A 17,388-nucleotide genomic window follows, 5' to 3' on the forward strand; every position below is an offset into this window, starting at 1 on the left:
TTTTATTATTTTATTTTTGAGTTTTGCATTGAACCAAGGTCAGGTAGTAACAGCATACCTTGATATTTCTATACCATATTTTGCATATATCCAGTTGTCGCTGACCACGTGGAGTGTATTAACTTGTGATTTGATAACAGTTTTTGGACTGGTTGAGCAATATATGAACGAACTTGCGCTGCAGTTTACTTATCATCTTAATCATTGTAAGGAACATGTTGTCGGTTGAGTAAAACACAATTTGATTACTGCAGCACCACAGCTGTATATATGTCGTCCAACTAAACTCAGTAACATACAAAAACCTCTCAAACTGATATAAGTTTAATGCAGTTCGCACCATGTGGTACCTTAAACACAATCCATCATGATACTTGCAATATTTCATTAATGGCTATCCTCTTTACTTTTATCAGACCATGTCTGTATGTTGTTGTTTACACTCATGCAGCGCGTGCATTGTTACTACAGACAGGTCACCAAACACATCTATGTTAGTATAGAGGAAGTGGAGTTTCAGATATGGAATATTTGTATGGTTTGTTGAGCAACCATTTGACTGCTCTACAGGAGCATACATTAACTCTGAACAGTGTTTGGTGCATACACATTTATTTCCTACTGCCAACGGGCCCCTGACTGACGAGGAATAACAGACAATAAGTGTTAACTATCTTCAAAAGTCAGGTCATATGTGAGTTTCTTTAGAATGTTCGTTGTTTGTATGCGTTTTAAACATTAATTCAAAAACCTTATCTTTGACAACATATCTCCATATGGTCATAACTCTTCACTTCGTGAATTTGATTAGTGTGTATTAGGCCTCATTAACGGTTGATGATTCGTATGCTTGGTCGCGAGTGCTTCGGATTTAACTCTCAAATAGTTATAGCGTTTCTGACAAAGGTATCCGTGTAAAAAGGACAAATAATCTGCACACACTATGATAATAATTTTCTTGTCAAATATTTTGAAATATCAGCAAAATTTCCTGGCAATTTTAGCACGTCCTGATCTAACTGTTTTTTGAGAGAGAGGTAGTCCCGTGTCAGACAGACAGTATTTCGTTAGGATGGGATTCAGTTTTAATGGGGTTTACTGTCTGATTATTTGAATTGGAAAAAGCAATGCCCGTCAGTCAACGCACAGAGAATCTCATGCAGACCATTCATCAGACGCCATGTTTTCGTCTGTGAAAATTGATGTTCTTATAACATGTGCTCTGTGATCTGATTGACTTCACAGAGATGTAGACATGTACTCGCTATCCTTAGTCATCCTCTCAATAATATTATCATTTTTCTCCCTTATGTTCATTCCTTTTTTTCTATAAATGAATCAAATCGACTGATTGTTAAATCATATATGATATAAATGTATGCACGTTAATTGTACCGGAATAAATATATCTCAGAGAGGCAGAAACTCCTATTTCAATGACTGACGACGTAGTCAGCCGTCTGTGTCTAGATCCAGGTATATGTATCTCTGCTCACATGTATATTGCAAGTTGAGATCAAAGGTATATGCAAGTCAGTTAAAATTCCTGTGTGCACTTGAGCAGGTACATGCACTTGGGATTAGCAATTTACCATAACCAGACATGTTACTATGCGCAGACAGTCGTACAGCAGACACGTATAGACACGTCAATATAATCAGACAAGTAACTGTAAACATACGACAGAGACGTATCAAACACGTGACATTTGACTGTTATAAGACATATGCATGAGATAATGCTTGAACCAGTCTTACGTTGGTATTGGGATGCATGATATTATATGGAGCCATGCGATTGCATGTGTGTGAATAAGTGGTGTAAATTCATATAGTATACATACCGGCCAATAGATAAAGAGTAAGGCCGTAACCGAATTTCGGCAAGAAAAGATAACACTGGCAAGATGTGACACTAAATGAAAAGGAAAAACTTCATGAAAACTTAAAATCGGATGAGAAAAACTACATGCTACGACAAGAGCACCACGTTCTTTAAAATGTCTCCCCTCAATTCAAGAGTGTTGATTACTAAGATACAATGAAAAAATGAAAAAAAGGTGAAATCTCATGGATGTCATTCAGGTCAAAATGAAGTCTACTATTCTGTGGATACAAATCATCGGTAAGCGTCATCATGTTTTAGTACTTTATTTTTACATGTTGCAGGTGTTCAAGGAATCATTATAAAAGAGTAATATCTTAGGAAAGTATGTGTTATGTAAATGTTATAAGCAGTATTTGTTGTATTGCTATCAAGCGAATACTAAAAAAAGATGTCTTAAGTACAAAATTGAACGCTCGTAAAATCTGGTGTAAAGTTATTCGTTATTATTGTCGTTATAAAGTAAGTAAAGTTTACAAAAAAATCGACTAGAGAAGTCTGTAGTCTGTAGTCTGTAATAGTTTCTGGAAGTTAAAAGCTAGATGAATTTATTTCTCGAACTTCCTCTTATCAAGAAAAAAACCCATCATTAATATGGAATGTTAGCACAGAACAAGAAAGCATGTTCATGTAGCATCGTATACAAATGGAGATAACACAACTGAGAAGCTCTTCCAAAATAATATTGGACAATCACTTTATTTCTTTACAGGAGTGTTAATTTCACCATGTGTTATACAACAGTGAACAGAACAATGTAACAGCCATATAATCAGTACCATAGCTCATCTTCAGTAGAGCATCTTGTTCGAGCCGGGACATTGATATAATTAATTTACAATACTAATGTCCATCCTGTTCCACCATGTATTATTGCCACCCATCTGTATATATGTATTCTCCACACTGTATTGTTTATGAGAATAAAACAATTGTCATTGTCATTGGTCAAGCTCACGCCTGCCAAATCCAGTTTCCGGTTTCTTTTTTGACAGCAAATCATATTCCTGTTTCTTTTTTTGAACGCTGTAATGACATTTGTCAACCTTTGACAGTACGTTAAGTTATATATTACCAATCAAAATGACTATTTTATTGTTTTTAAGCTGTATTAACACAGCAGTGTAGGTGGCATTATATTCATATATGAAAATAACCAGATGCGGCGTTTGACTGATGGGAAGATACAGATAAAGTGATAAATACTTATGTAAAACGTAATGGTTCATCGAACTCTTTGGATAACTTATCTAGTTGACTTTTAATTTGGAATTCAGTCTTTATTTGTTGGTACCATGGTTTACCTACTCTTATAACGCACAGCGCATCGTTTTCATAATTTGGTTCAGACAATGTAATTTATAATAATATAAATTGCATCGTCAGAAACATGGAACAACTATTTGCCAAATATTCTGTAAAGAAGCACAAATATTTACATATGTCAATAAACAATGGCAAAATATATCTATGTCATAAGTACAAACTAAACTCAATCGCCAATATATAATAACAAAATTATCACAACATAGTCCGTTAGCAAGGACAGTATATGGTTGAGAATAGCAATCAGAATTTACATGTAGCACTAATATCACTTTTCTTTGAAGTTAATGAAGTTAAATGATTGGTTTAACTAACTAAGGTTCATTTTCTATTATGAGAAGCATATTATTTATGGTATCTGTCATAATGAGTTCAAGTTTAATATCTTTTCTGCACATGAGCTGTGATCGCAGAATATTATCAAACATAGATATTACGATTTGTTTATGATATTTTGCCCTTAATAACAATTACATGTATGGTGCAAATTACATGCATGCCATTAATGGGTATATCATAAAGAGGTAGACATTTAAGACGTTGTTGAAACTCCTTTTAGTTAACTTCATCGCTTGAAACAGCAATATCAAGCATTTAAATATTTCACTCTCTGATAAACATCTTCATTATCATTAGTTTCATTTTCTCAATAGAAACATGGAGTTTAACATGGCATTGTCTATTCGCTTCTCTATAGCTTCATGATTCATACATTTCTTGAAGAATCGTCAACCTGTTGACAACACATTCCGGATTCCTGAAAGACAGAAGAAAAGTTAGTGTGAACAAACAAATACTATTCACCATCAGCATGCCTGAAATGTTTTTTTCCTAACATGAAGTTACAGTTTTTGTTATTTAAACAAAGAGCATAGCTTTGTGTCTTATTTCGTCGGTGACCAACATGGTTCATCTTAACTTAACAAACGATTAACCGACGGTTACAAAACCCTATGTATGCAACGTTCCTATGGTTTGCGGTGGGTTTTTTCGGTGAAGTTGATGTTTAATGTAAATGCATTTTATGTTCCTGTTATTTTACAATGTAATTAGTCTTTTATCTTCACAATACAATACTCCTCATGAAGACCAGAGCATTTGATCTTTAGAAACAAAAGATTATTGTACTTAGCACAATAATTATTATTACAATATTCAAACTAAACCGCAAGACGTGTTGACTTGCATTCTCTTTTGTCTTTTCCGTACAGCCTCCTGAGACAAGCTATTCTTTACTGCCGCCTACACGTGTCCTAAGAATCAAAATTGCAAACTACACTCAGTGACGTGTATATAATTATAACTTTCGGCCAGACATGTCATCACAATAAACGCCCAGAGATACAAAGTCGCTGATAAATGAACACGATACACTTGTATACGACGTAATGGTTATTAAGTGGCGATGATTTATCAAAGAATACATTCAAATTTAGTACAACATCTTCAGATTTTATTATTATCAATAGAAATAAAAACGTCTGTTGATAGCTATCAAACTTAACAGCATATGATATACGGAATTAATAGTAAGTCTTAGATTTACATTACAGTTACAACCCTCTTGCCATACCTTGCTTCCCTCAGTCTACGTGACCTAATCGGTACGTCTTAGGAGGTCTGGTGGATTTTGAGGGAAGAATATAAACCATTTCGTTATGTACTATCATTTCATGATCATATCACATTTGTTAAATCCCAGTCTGCATATAATGTATTAATCACAGTCCTCCCTGTAAAATAGGCGTAACTGCATTCCATGTTTCTGTTTTATGAAATGTAAAATAACCCGGCTATCCCCTGGACGGTCATCTAAATTCATTCTTGCTAGTCGGAATATTTACGTTGACATCCATATCATATCCAGGGATATAAATCACCATAAATATGTTGGAATTCCACTTAAAATGAAATCTGAAGACCTTATCGATAGAACGCTATCTCGGCGTTGAACACATTGTTGGGCTGCATCGACAAGCTGCATCAGGGAAATCCATCATCAAGATACGTTTTATTGTTCCAGTTTGTTGCATTCACTCCGGGAAAGTAATAATGTTCTCATGTGCAGCAAGTTAACAGATATGTAGAGGTTTTGGAAATATTAACGTCTTGCATGATATGCTTTGTCGCTGATTATTGTATAGATCAACATAAACCTGTTTAAATTCCTCCCGATGTAGAATTACAAGTAAACATGTTACAATGCACGCACCGTGTAAAACAGCTAGTAAAGATGTTCAAGTGCATGCAATAAATGGGGTTATCAGCCAAGATGTTCCAGTTGACAAACTGTGCAGAGCTAAAAGTTTATATGATTCAATGCATGCATAACGTAGAACTACTAATACAAATTTTATAGAGGTTAATATAGCACAGCCGGGTTGTGTTTATGAGTAACATTTTGATGATTAGTATGATGTGTCTTCTTTCACCTTCAACGGACAAATGATCAGTGTGGCGTATGTACACAATTGTGTAAAATATGTACGAGTTTGAGCTTGTACACTATGTTATAGGCGTGTATACACCAAGTTGTTACACATGTACAAAATGAAAACCAGATCGATAAATCGCTTTGTTTAATACATGGTCATTAATATGCGATAGTATGCTAGCCCCCTCATATTGATTCAAAACAGGCCCGTCGCAGCATGTTTTACATTTTTGTGTACATACGCTACACTTGTCATATGTGCTATATTTACCTCTATACACTCCATACCTGCCACCCCAAGCAAAATGTTAAGACGTGGACGCGGTAATATGATAATTCATCCAGTCATATTATTCTGACACCGGGATAACGCGAATTTTCTATGGAGATACTGCATATTCAAAACAATAGGTATGCGAGAGGTGACTCAAATGAGTATCCATTTACGTACTACTAACCATATATTCAAGTACATGCCCCACGCACAACTACTTAAAATAATAAACATGTTTCAGTGCACACATTATCTACAAATTTAAGTGTCAGTGAACTTCAATAAACAGGATTAGATCAAGAAGAATATATATCTGTAAGTAAACTTGATTCATTCATCAGTACCCATGTCAGTATTATGCATAGCTTCCAGTAAACATTTCCAAACGGACACACCATGTAATGCACAATCACATTCGGTGACCATTTTCTAGGTTTATCCCGTCTTACAACTGGATCATGCATACATCAACCATACATTTTACAAGTAAATGAAACATTTCTTATTTACAATAATTTTTTGGAAGCTCTGTTTTGTTATTTTACCATAAAAACAAAGATAATTATACTTTACGATATTAAATGAAACTATTTGTATGTACTTATGCAGCAAAAGTACCTCAAATAAACTACTGCAAGTACATGGGACACACTTGTATTTGCCAAAAGTACACAAAACACACTTTTTAATAGCAAGAACAATGATGGGACAATGTGCATTTTCATTTGTATAAAACCGTTGAAAAACAAATGAGAATTCCTCAGGATTAAAAGAGCAGCTGCTTTGTAAGTACAGTTTGATGACAAGACGGTGTTATGAAACAGGAAATAACATCCATCTAGTTCAGGAATTATAATTAAACTGCACTGTATGGAGGTAGTTTTAATGCCATACTCCGCAATTAATGACCAATAACTACGAGGACTCCCGTTAACGTCCCATTAACACAGTTACTTAATGTTTACAAGCAAGTTCTTAATTGGTCAAAACAAAAATGTCTTTTTTACAAAATAAAAAACCTATTTCTCTTAACAGTTAAAGAATTACATCAGCACTGATATCTAAAACTTTGGATGATGCAATGTATGCATGTCAACAATCTCTGAGGACTCTATGCATTCAAAGTCATACCCGACTTAAGTAAGTTAGTCTTGCGCTTTTGACTAACTCGTGGCAAGAAGGACTGACGAAGCGCACAAGACATTTTACGAAAAATTTATGGCGGTAGAAAGTAAGCCAACTCACATATTTATGTGACAGAAATTGTATTGAATAGGTTTTCATTAGACGAATGTCTTTATATCAATACTTACCTGTGCTATTGCTTCAGAGTATCAATTTGGTGTATATCAATCGACTACAAATCAATAATATAAAGAATGTTCACGTGCATTCCATGCTTTTAGCAATGTGCAACTACATCCAAATAAGATCAAATTGTCTAACGGCGTCAATGTTGCCATTTTTCATTGGGTCGACTGCATAGACGGTTGTAATTAAGTTGATAATGCTTGAGTGTATGCACAGCACATAGACATGCGCAGTGTCATCCATCGAAACGTAAAATGACTGCATGCTTTGCACATATTGTACGTGACTATATTCTTGTGATTATCGTCAAAGTTCAGTTGAAAAAGTTTCATTGAGACAAACCCGAAGTTAAAACACATGGCAGGGACAGACATTACCTCGTTTTCGTCAAAAGTAGAAAATAGGGTTGTTATTACATACGTGTATTTAAAAGGTAAATATTGAATGGGAATACATTTGACGAACTGTCAGGTATTTTTGGTGAAAGTTATCCTTCCTATACACTGATAAAACACTTGGTTACTGAACGCAAGCCTGGTCGATTGAGCCTGGACGATAAGCCAACTACGTCCTGACATGCCTGAGGAGGTGAACAACAACACAAACAGTGACGCTCAGAGACATCCAGTTGTGAAAGACTGGCGAATGAAAATGTCAGTATTGGCCACCAAGGCATTAGATATTTTAGAAGAAAGTGTTCATATAATTTTACAAGACCGTTTATGATAAAGCTGTCCGCGTGATGGGTCTCGAAATTACTCACTGACAACAAGAAGACTGTGCTTTCTGTAACGATCAGAATGCGGAGAACTACACTGAGGTAATTGTTACTGGTGATGTCTAATGGATCATTCAACCCAGCCCTAAGCAACCAGTGGACTGGCGTCGGTTCACCTTGTCCCAAAAAGTTCAAAACTCAGCCTTCGGCTGGCAAAGTCTTGACGGCAATCTTTAGGGAAACTTAGGGCGTCCTGCTTATTGATAACTTGCCATGTGTCTATACCATAAAGGGTAGAGGTACATGTACTCAACAATATTGGACCATTTAGAGTTGTTACTTTGCAAAACAGCGCCGAAAGCTCACGAAAGGTGTTTTACTCCATAAGACAATACCTGAGTCCATACTTGACGACTTACAGTTGACGCAGCGAAGCTATACCAGTTCAACGTCTTACCTCATCCGCCTTACCCACCTAGTGACGACCACCTAATCCAGAATAACTACGTAGACGCCATTGCCGTTCCGATAATAACTTCCAGACAATAGTTGAGAAGGGGGTGACCAATTTTAAAAATAATTCGTGTCTTTTGATGTAAGCATACATTGTATGCATGTCACACCTGATCAATGTACCATTGTTAAGAGATGTAACAAACACATTTTATCCTCATACCAAGAAGTATTCTGTTGCAAGTGTAACATCAGAAGAAGGTCAAGGCAAAATCCATAATGAAAATTGTTTTTTTTTGTTTTGACATTGGGCCTCCCAAAGGTAACAAGCACGGTGGCGATTCTTTAAGGCCTTATATTGATTTTACTACTTGATGTAGTGCGATAGTTAAAACACAACTGAAGTAGATATTCGAGTTACTTGTATCCCAGAAGACCAGTGGAAATACATTGAAAAGATCACAATTGAAAGTATTGCACTTTTACAATAATCATTGAGTATTGTACAAATTGGTTAACATTTCTTTATTCTATGCTCACATTCAACTGCAGAAGCGGCATCAATCTCTATTTTAACAGCATCAAACAGTTTCTGTTTGTGGAAAATACTTAGGAATGATAGCAGAGAAACATTTATCACATGCTTGCATTGCCTTAATAAATGTTCCAGGGAAGTAGGTCACACGTTTTGTATTAAGTTAATTTTTGTCAAACATGTAAGAAGTGACAATTGATCCCCAGGGTGTAGTAAGAATTATGGCTTTAACAAGACTGCTGAGGCGGTGTCGGAAACGGTTATTCTCGCTAAATTCGTATTGACAGATGTAACGGCGAACCGTGTCTGGCTTAAAACCCGACGACATTGTAATTAGATAAATGTACAAAAATCAATAATAAGAAGGCTATAAACAAGGACGAGGACCTTGCAAAAATAGCAAGAATTTGTGATGAAAATGAACATTTAGAAGTACTATCATTGCTATCTAATTTCAGACAGAGAAGGGGCACCCAATAAAATTCATAACACGTACGTTACATTCGCATCAACTGATCATGAGGAATAAGTATTACAATGGGAATTATCTGGAGGTGTTGCTTTGTTATCATGTATTTTATAGTATCACTATTCAGTGAATCTGGACATATCCGTTTGCTTGCATATTAACGTTATATACACTATTCGATTGACAATATTTCTATTGAAAATTTACCTCCAAACTGCTAAACATGTTTGAAATCAATAAAAACAAAATACATCAAGCATCAGGAAAAAATAAATTTCACCGAACAGACCATTTATTTTATAGTAATACACAAACCGATTTGCTAAATAAATGCAACCAATGAAGGTTGAGTAAGGCTATGGGTAGATTATATAGTAACAAACCTCTGGAATACCGCTGAGGCAATACTCTATAATTCAAATTTCACTGTCACCTATTACGTACATGTATGATAGACCTCGTCTCTTTGCATGAGTGTCAATAACATTTACAAGCTGGACATTGCTATATCTATTTAGTAATTTGCCCTAAATGTGTAATAAGATTATGTTTGGTTGGCACGTTTTACGTCTCTATATACTGGTGAAATGTTTAGTATACGCTTGTTGACCATAAAGCGTGAAGTCGGTTTAACTGTGTAAGTTACCTTTATTACTGAAGCTAGAATAACTCCTGAAATCACACACACACACACACACCTAATCACCCACACACCATCACACACAAACAACTAAAAGAAATACTCAACATTTCTTGCAGTAAATTTAAACCAAAAGACCAGTACAGACTTCTTTTTTTCCAACAATATGACCGTTATGGTAATTATTAAACCTGCCTAAAGCTTCCTGCATTTCTCGAAACCTTGTCAGTTTGTTCATCAGCAGTCAACAGAAAGTCAAAATAGATAAAAACAAGGGAAACTATGAACAAAAGGGAGATTTACAATGATATCATTGATAACGTACATGTACAGTTGTGAGATCGGTCAACGTAACACGATGTGCGGTGTGCTCACGATGTGCGCGCAGAATGTGTACGATGTGTGTCCGATGTGCGAACGATTAAAATATGAACGATAGTTGCTTGCGCACATTTGTGCGGACGATGGACGAACGTTGAGCGATGACAATCCTGGTCGGTTTAAATTGAGAAATGGCTTCACAATATATATGGCTTCGTATTTAAATATATATACTTGCTTTTTAAGTATATTACTATAATCTAGCTACACATATAAACTCATCGTTCTATCTGTATTTTCTTAAGTTTAGAAATGGTGTTTTCATTGTTTTTAAACGACCCATATCGACACATATAAAATAACACATATTGACACGGTCACGTATACAGGTAAACATAACCACTTTGTACTCTGGACCGTAGTTTCCTCCAACTGGGGCACTTACGTAACTCGACAAGGTGTGAAAATTCAGGTGAAGGGATGCTATAGACCGCAACGAATGCAAATAACAAATATGTAACGTCCAGATGTGTTTTCATAACGGTCATACATTATCACATATCAGCTCTCTTTTGCAGGCACAGGCAAGGTAAAACCCCGGTCAATTATCAAAATGGTATTTACCTGGTCTGTTACCTATAGGAGATAAATCCATTCTTGATAGTCTAACGGCCACTGTTATGCTGTAACACGCATTGTAAAATTGAACATAACATTCTAATTAATTTGATGAGAAATTTATATATACAGTGTTCCTTATTCCATAAGATGGTTCAAGTTTTTTTCATTCCGTAGTATTTATCAACCAATTGTACCAAATCGCACAACTGCAGAAGGAAAATATTGTTTAGAAACAACAAGTTGTGTCAATAAAAATACAACACGAAAGCGCCGTGGTGTCGACAAAAACGTAATTCGATCTCAGAACGATAGAACAAGGGCATAGTATGACCCAAGAAAGGATTTACATGCATTCCATGGAAACAGTACACAAAAAATGGGACGAAATGTTCCGGAATGATAATATTTATTTATCATCTATATACTACTTTATACCACCTACCGGTAGCATGATACATGCATTATCATTGGTTGTCGGTATGAGAAGAAGTTGAGAACGACTTGACAACAACTTGAGAAGAACTTCAGAACGGATTTTACCATTCCCAATCACTTTGGAACGTATTTTCTCCAAACAAGAACGTCTTCACGCGCCAGATGACGTCCGAAACCGGAAATAGTGTCCACACAAATGTGATCCGCGTAAGAAAATAGTCCGTCATAAACATATCAATACAAAGTTACGGGAATTTTTTGTGAGAATAACAACACTATTTCAGTTGTAAATGTGCATATGGAAAGCCAATGACGATAGGATTGTTTAAAAAACAACAACGTAGTTTTAATGTTGATTGTATTCCTCCACGCAAAACTTCTATTTGTTTACGCTTGTCACAGGCGATCGTTGACCATTGAGCTTAGAAGTCATTTGGAAAACGTGGTGTTTAGCTGAGTTGGTTAAATGGAGAAATATATAAGTCAGTAGTATATAGATGATAAATAGTTTATCAGACAGTATTTTCAGTGTTTTTCGTAGCCCAGGTGAAGATGGCAGTGGGTTCTGTCCCAGTGCTGGGACATACCAAAGACTTTAAGACTGATAGGTGTTATTTAATGCTTAACTTTTCACATTAAGGGAAATGAAAACAACTGATTTATCCGTTGTCAGTATAATGTGACCGGGCGGAATGCATTGTTCGGTGTCTTCGGCATGATATTTAAGTGAGATAGCACCATAAAATCGTCATCAGATCCACTCTATCACCAAGGAGGCAAATTCAACAACACCCCTGCCCACGGCGCACATGCACATATCTTTGATGGCTTACTATTTCAAATTTATAACGTATAAGTGATGTAGTATCAGAGATAAGAAGCAAGGTTTGAAGCTGTTTATTCTTTCTTTTCCTCCTGCAAAAATAAGAAAGTAAAATTGTTGATGCGAAGTTACATACATCATTGGCACGTTAACAGTTTAACAAAACACAGATATAATGCACCTCACATATCTGATGTTCCACTAGGGACACGGGAAGAAACAACGTACATAGCATTCATTGCTGTCTCAATATTGACTGTGACCTTGGGGAGTCCATACAACACTGTTTTAAGCATTCATTACCATTTGGAATGTATACAATTCTGTTGGGATATCTTACGAGGTGAATGTTAAGAGTGAAATAAGAATACAGGAAATCCCCACATGCATTTTCCTGGAGCAGTGTGAACACACATGCAACAATAACTATAGAAGTATTTTGCAGCTACGCATGTCCAGTTTTGACATATTTTATATTCCAAGGAGGCTTGACCTATTTAATCTAATTGCAAACGAAAACGTCTGTTTACAAGGACATTAAGTTGTCATTGGGAATGGTACGAAATGAATATTAACATTGAAAACAACATTAAAGACTATCATTTCCAGTTGAAAGCACTATACTCAACGACATCCACTGCTGGGAACCGTTATATTATTGTTTAATCAATTCAATAACAGTAGGAATTTCAAAACATTTAGCATTAGTGCAGTAACAGATCGCTCATTTGTGATGGCGAAGGTTGGTTGTCCATTGTTATGCGTAGAGATAATTTCGGAGCATTTGCGTCCTTGTTAGAGGTTTTGCGACCTCTGAACCAGCTGACGTCTAATTAAAACTACATCCGTATTTAATGGGTCGTCTCTAGAGCCATTCAGAGCGTTATCTCGCAGACATGTTTTTAAAAAACGCAGTAACGTGATACCCTACCCGGTCATACGATCTAACTTTGTATAAACATTATATGTTTTATTTTCAAAATAACCATTTCATTCTTCCAAGTCCTTTTGTTTTATCGTCGAGTCAGAGTTTAATGAAGTCTTGCCTTTTTGGTTTCTCCATTTTCCTGTAGTTGTTTTTACGCATCTTGGATGTTGAGGCAACGGTATATATCTTTTCTTTTCTACTTTGCAATTTCGGAACCTAACTGTGAACGCTTTTGTATTTGGGAAAATAGTGTATTGTTTGAATGATTCTTATCACCAGAAGATAAGCTCACCACGTGTGTGTGAGAACGTCACCCTGGAAATGGGTATTCTTCCGTCTGAAACATTACACACTCACAATGTAGAAACATTATGCCAATCTTACTTCCTCTTAGCAAGGAAATTATTGATTTGCTATATAACAGGTACTGTGCTTAAATTGTTGAACGGATTTTTAATGCTTATCAATGACACCTCTTATTAGCATTAACCTTTTGAATTTTCAATAAAACTACATATAATAGAATGATATAGATGATACCAGTTGACATTTAATGGCGGAAGTTGTGTTAGTAAAATTTGCCATAAGGATATATATCCATTTTGGGAACAATTACTGTGGCTTCAAATGTGAAAATTAAATCAGGCATGTTCAACAGCAAAAATCTGATGAAGTTGTGAACTTACTTTACATGTTTAACTTTAAAGTGGGTTAAGCATGGTCTATTGGGTATCTTGTTTCCAAAATATGCAAAACAAAGTTTTCAAGCTTTTTCATTTTTTATTGGAGTTCCTTCAGCAGACATGCAACATAAGCAATCATTTAACAGTTACAAAACAAGATGACAATAACAGATGAAACGAGTGGTATTAGAGATTTGGCTTTGATGTCGTTTGCGAAGGTTAAAATATTACAACTAGCTGTACCAACAACCAAGTGCCCAGGGTTAAGATCTCCTTAAACCATAAATTACGTTAGCAACATACTTATTAACTACTTAGTCCTGTTGTTTTTTTATTCTTGTTCTTGGGGTTTTAATACGCCAAATGATATTGTACGCTTTACTAGATAGACGGCATTTAATGGTTTCCCGTTAAATACCATCTGACGTAATATTTGACGCTCACCTCTAATGACGTTACGCTTGACAACAAGGCAGCGCTGCATCTCGAATGAGTAACTCAACGCAACCCCTCAACAAAAATACTATACTTTATGTTGCAAATGGTGTACCAAGACAACCACTTAATTTCTCGCAGCTTCGTCCAAACTTCAAGCTAACAATCAATGCAATAAATAGAAAGTGCCGTTTTGACCTGACAATACTAAAAGCGATTTCTTCACATTTTAAGATATCCAATTATAACATTTCATATTAAATATTTCACTGGTGAAAATGTAATAACAGGTTTTATTATATCACCAAACATTCGTTAGCGAATAAGGCATTTTTTTACAGAATCACCATCACGTTTTCATCATCGTTCCGACAGAATTATATACTAGCGGAAAAAAGAAACTGTGCATGCCTAAAATGTGTTATAAAAATAAATGTGTATGACATAGAACAACAAGGTTTTCAGGGACAATTTATTTGTTGTTTATGAACAGTTGCATTCCATTTTCCACGTTATGGAATCAATAAGTTCCGCTCAGGAGTGATGTAAACACAGCAGGGGTTAATATTGAGTTTACAAAGTTAACACCTCGTATGTCCACCATTTGCCTGAATGCAAGCCTGGCAACTTTGACGCATGGAGCCTATCAGACGATTCAAGAATGCTTGTGGGATGGCATTCCAGATCTGTACCAACGCTGCAGCCAAATTAGCCAACGTCACCGGTTGATTAGGTAATGCCCGTAATCTGCGCTTCATTTCATCCAAGACGTGTTCAATGGATGACATATCGGGGGATACAGCAGGCCAGGGCAACACGTCAACGTTCTACTGGGCCAGAACGTCCATAGCGACACGAGCTGTGTGTGGCCTGGCATTGTCCTGCTGTAGCGTAATGTGATGTTGCTGCCCTTGCACCGGAGGATCTCGTTACAGTAACGTAGCGGATTCAAATTCCCGTTAACATCCACCAGAGGTGTTCTCCCGTTGGCTGTGATGCCGCCCCAAATCATAACGCTGCCTCCGCCGAAAGAACGTCGTTGTACCACACACGCGTCATGGAAACATTCTCCAACACGACGATACACTCTGGAACGGCCGTCACTACTATCCAGGTGGACTCGCGACTCGTTCGTAAGCAAAATGCCTGCCGAATCCCGTCGAGTAAATCGCAGATGCCTTCTGCACCAGTCCAGACGTGCTACACGATGACGTGGCAGAAGAACTGAGCGGATTGCAGGAAGTCGCAGACGGATAGCTCGTTCACGCAATCGGTTCCGTAAAGTTCTCAGGTTTATTGGTAGCAACCCAGGGATTGTCCGTGCAGTCAAACTTGCCGTTTGGAAGCGATTTCTCAAATGGACAAGCCGAATATGGTTGTCCTGTTGACGAGACGTCACACGTGCACGTCCCGCATGAGGCCGATCGCCGACTTGGCCAAACTGTTGTTGTCGTATCCACAAATCCCGGATTGTGTTTCGATGGACATGAAAACGTGTAGAAACAACGACTTGGCCCATACAAGCTTGAAGCATACCGATAATCCAGAGGTGGTTATTTTCATTGAGCCTTGGCATAGCATTAATCACAAATTAAAACGTTATAATGCTGTTTTAACTGTTCACAACAGAGTGACCCAACAGTTGAAAAATAAACTTTCATTGTCGAATTGTAAGGCTGGTCGAGAAAAACGTGCAAACTGGTCAACGCCTATAGAGAGCAAACTGGACGGGGAAAACTGTCAATGACACACGGACAGTGTGTATGTGTCATACTCGGTCATGTGTGTGAATTTTCATGTATATACAGTTGGTAAAACATGTTCTATAACAATTCTCCGCATGCACAGTTTCTTTTTCCGCTAGTATATTAATTTTACGGTTTCACATAACATCCAAACTTACCATCCACAACCAAGCTTAACAAAAGTGACCAAAGATTAACTCGTTCTTAAAAAGCTCACTGTTCTACATCCCCGTACTGGGCATGTTGTAACTGACGATTAATATTACTCAACATGCAAAGATACGAGGGTTTTACATGAAGGGTCTAGGCTGTCGAAAGTCACCGAGTGATAGTAGGAGACTTTAGAGTACGAGCAGAACGTTTCGGAAGGGTAAGCGTCTATTGATTCATCTACGACACTCGCATGTACATCTAGATCATGCAAGTAGCTAGGTAATGTAACATGTACATTCTCTAAGCCTGAACCGGGTTAGAAACAACAAAACAACAAAGCATGAATAAGAATGATAATAAAATTGCCGAACTTCACATCGATCAGATAAACAGAAACATGCTGGGGACCATCGAATTTGCCAATAGTCCTCAACTAACGTCCTTCGACGTCCTTTGGATTACCTACAACGGAGGTACTAATGTCCGAAGCAAGCTCTTTAATACTGAATCATAATTCGTGGTCTTATATACCGCTTTATCACAACCTAGTACGTAGGTCGTCTCAAAGCGGTTTACAAATTGTTACCCGTGGTTATAGGGCCTATGCAACCAGCCAATACCTTTCCAAACTTCATGGGGAGCACACAGACGGTGCTGCCATTTCGGCGCTCACAGCAAGCATTCAACAATTCTAGCACTGCTTAACCACGTACTCATTTACAACTGAGTAGACTGGAACAATACAACACAGTGCCGTCGCGTGCCTCGTGACTTAGCAGTAAACTCTCCCCGTTATCTTATAACTTAGCAGTAAGCTCCCCCCTTTGGTTTTGTTGTAAATAAAGATCGACGGAGCGGCTGAGCTAGAACATTCTTTGTATTTTTCTTCATTTGGTTTTGCTACCAGTACTGATAAGCTCTTCAATAAATTCAGCATTGCATGAACTAATTTGGCAAGACGAAGGGCACGGTTTGTTTCTAAAAGAATGCCTACTGTCTGCTGAAACCGCTTGCCACTTAACTCAATACTGTCAACGCGAAACCGAATCGTTCTCACAATGGCATCTTCAGTTTATTTAATTAAACCATGCATTACATGATTGATTTATGAATTTTAAAAAGGTAAAGATTAGGTTTACTGTTGAACAGCAGTTCCTTTCAGAAGAACCATACCCCAAGATGAACAGTCCAAAGAAGAC

Source organism: Mizuhopecten yessoensis, unplaced genomic scaffold, assembly GCF_002113885.1.
Source record: "Mizuhopecten yessoensis strain PY_sf001 unplaced genomic scaffold, ASM211388v2 scaffold2329, whole genome shotgun sequence".
In the NCBI taxonomy this organism is placed as follows: domain Eukaryota; kingdom Metazoa; phylum Mollusca; class Bivalvia; order Pectinida; family Pectinidae; genus Mizuhopecten; species Mizuhopecten yessoensis.